Source organism: Bidens hawaiensis, unplaced genomic scaffold (genome assembly GCF_021521415.1).
Source record: "Bidens hawaiensis isolate Kalapana, Puna unplaced genomic scaffold, B.hawaiensis_p1.1 tig00019201_1, whole genome shotgun sequence".
NCBI lineage: Eukaryota > Viridiplantae > Streptophyta > Magnoliopsida > Asterales > Asteraceae > Bidens > Bidens hawaiensis.
The window spans coordinates 36,204-39,679 of NW_027492911.1; the positions used below are offsets into that span (position 1 = coordinate 36,204).

Consider the following 3,476-nt stretch of genomic DNA (forward strand, 5'->3'; position numbering starts at 1 on the left):
TTTAAGTTATTTTTAGTGAGGTTGACATATTGAAATCGATCAATTAATAAGAATAAAGAAATATAACTTCCTTAATCCTACCTTAGTAAGCCCGATTGCATGGAACAATTAATGAATAGCAATAGAAAATCGAATCTGAACTTTTGCTTAAATTTTCCGAGGGTTAATACACTTTCAAGAATGTGAGCGTATATAGTTATGCGCTGTACATATACGCGTGCAACTTACACAGCGTATAACATAAACACCCGTGTATGCTTGTCTATATATATTGTTTCTTGTTTTTGTATTTTTCATTCTGAGATAATAAAATTTTCCTTTTCTGCTTCATTTATTTTTTTCTTTATGTTTCAACGTTTTCAACGATTACAAAGAATTTATCATTAACAATTAACCCTGAACCCTCATCAAATCGTTAAAAGGACCTTGAGAAAATACACTGGCGAAAACATTCTTCACATATAAAGTAGAAGTTAATTACACTTTACTTAGTAGAATGAAGAATCGAAAAAATAATCCAAACTAAAATATGTAGGCCATCTAGATGTGTCATAAATAAGTTATATAGTTTTTTTTTTACTTCTAACAACTACAATCTTGAGCAATTTCAACTTGGTGTAGACATTAAGCATATTTAAAATTTTCCCACCAGATCTGTAAAGAACTCAACTGAATGTAATATAAGATCAAAAGTAGTTTACAAGAAAAAAAAATTAACAAGAATCTGAACACTAATATATTATTACGAAGAAACACTAGTTGAACCCATATAGGATTAACCTAATCTCTCAACCAGGGGTTTGGTGCAATCCAACCTCTACGAGCTAATGCAGATGCAAAACAAAACACTGTGAGCTCATTACGAGTAGGCGAATAAGGATGTTCTTCTCGTAACCACCCTCAGGTATGTCAATCAGTATGATAGAGTAGTGAATAAGAGAGTCTGGATCCTTTTACCGTTGGCAAGAGTAAGATATTTATAGCCGGAGAAATTGAGAATGATTGGACCAGTTGTCGCTATCCGTACAACCTTCTATTCTCATGGGTGAGCATGTTTGAGATTTTTGATTGTACTACATAGCTAGCGTAGGCATGTCAATCAGTATGATCGAGTAGTGAGAGTAAAGTATTGAATAAGAGAGTTTGGATCCTTTTACCGTTGGTAGGAGTAAGGTATTTATAGCCGGAGAAGTTGAGAAGGATTAGACCAGCTGTCGCTGTCAATATTCTATTCTCATGGGTGAGCATGTTTGAGATTTTTGATTGGACGAGATAATTGGCATACAGAGACGGCTGCCACCTAGGAGTACAACGTTGGCAACCCTTGCTTGGTTTATCGTGAAATCATGATCCTTCGGGGAATCTTGTATTGGGATTGGCTTAAGGGTTATCCGTTGTCTCCTCCATGGGTGGTAGGTCTTCGCCCTCGAGAGGTGCTTAAGGGTCTTTCGTAAATGTCTCCGCGGATGACTGTGGTCGATCCACGGACGACTTTCTTTGCCTCATTGGTAGTTGGTGCAATCCGCAGATGGCTTTCTTTGTCTTGCGGGTGGAACTATGACCCTACCTCTTCAACTTTAAATCCACAATCACTTAAAAGCAAACTATCGTGTCAACGAACAAACATAAGACTTTTATGTAACAACAGGAAAATAAATAAATAAATAAATATATTGAGACAAGGATTCTATAAGAACTTCCTACAACACAGCAGAAGAGAACAATCATAAAATATATCGCAATTCGCATAAACATATGATGAAACAGGTTCAAAAGAGAACTCCTAAAAGACGTGCAAATGGGAAACCCCTTTTCCAACCGTTGATCATCTCCCTCCTTCTTACTTTGCACCCTCGATCACCTACATTACATCATTTTTGTAAAACAAAACAAAAATCCTTCAGTTTTTTTTTTAATATTATAAAACCAAAAAAACCGCAAAAATTTTAAAAAAGTAAAGAAAAAAAAAACAAAGTGTTTTTATCTAGTTTTTATTGCGAAAATGAATTATTGCATTCAAAATAAATGTCCGATGACAAGTTGATCGGTTAATTCAAAAAGAAATGGGAGCTAGCACACGGTTTTGTTAGCATCATCCAACCGAATCCAATTTAATTGTTTACTTATTCAATTTCAATGAGTGAATTTTAAGTTCAAACAACCCATCAAAATATCATGTAGATGAATAAGAATCTTGAGAAAATCACATCCCCGTCAAAAATATTATAAAACAATCAAATTGCCTGGTCAAATGTATACGAACGAATAGGCAGTGTACAGTTCCAAAATTGTCTAAAGAAACAGAGAATTCATCATCAACAGAACGAGGTTGTGGAAAGAGAAAATAGAATTCACATAGAATTATGATTAAAGCAAAGCATCATGTTAATTTATTTTGGGCAGAAACTAGTTAAGTTGTAAGAATATGTATGAAAATAAATGGGAATGAAATGCAAATAAGTATAAATAAGAGAGCGTCACACAAAATATCAACATTTGAAGGGCAAAAACCGTAAATTATGTTTTCATTGTTCGCCCTATGATACGAAACCCTAAATCCCAAATTCAACTATAAATACCACCACCATCGACTCCATATTGCCACCGCCGTCAACAATCAGGGTAACTGTAATTCGTAACATAACTTATTTGATTGATGTAGAGTCATTTGCAATGATGTTGAAATCTACCTATTTTATGACTTGTTTCGTGATTAGAAACAACCAATGGATCCTTCTGAGCACTCTACTTATGTTTTTATTTTGTTATGTTTCTATTGATTTTAATGATCTGTCTTTGTTCCGTTGAGGTGATGAGAAAGTAATCGGAATATACTACTTCCAGACTACAATTATCTGATCAATGGTTTTTTAAATACGTTTTTTGTTATTATTTTTTGTTTAATTTTGAATTGATGGGAGTGATGATTATTTCCCCAGATGATCGAAGTTGATTATACTGTGCGCTATTTTTATTTCTCCCTTTTTAAGGAGAATCCAAGCCAGAAATCTGATCCATCTTTTTTTGTTTATTCATCTGATTTTTGGTTTATGAGTTGTAGTTTTATATGACTTTGAATACAAGTCCAACAGTCTACTTTACTTAGCTACAGCACTCGATACTCACAGCGCCTTGTACCCATCATCTACAGCTAGGACTTCGCTGAAAGGTTGAGTGATATAATAGAATAAATTGTCTATTAATATTTACAACTTACTTGGCTAAGTAATTTGTAGCTCTATCTCGACAACTTTTGTTTAAGGTTATATTATGTTACACCTTGAAGTAGCTCTTACATAATAATCAATCAAGAATTAAGCAAATAATAAAACATTTGGTCAATACAATATAATGATAAAGATCTGCTCCATCTACATAAAAAATAAGTTTTTTATCAGGTTGTATAGTTCTATACAGCCTGTATAGAGGTTTTACGATGTACCAGGTGCCATACGAGCAATTAAATGCTTATACGG

At 33.7% G+C, this 3,476-nt stretch overlaps 1 non-coding gene across 1 annotated transcript; it reads left to right on the plus strand.

The window, feature by feature from the left end:
- The first annotated feature begins 2,914 nt into the window (after positions 1 to 2,914).
- Positions 2,915 to 3,018, plus strand: LOC143557854 (small nucleolar RNA Z103). The gene has a single exon (XR_013139641.1). It is a non-coding gene; the product is annotated as a small nucleolar RNA Z103 (small nucleolar RNA).
- Positions 3,019 to 3,476: the final 458 nt, after the last annotated feature.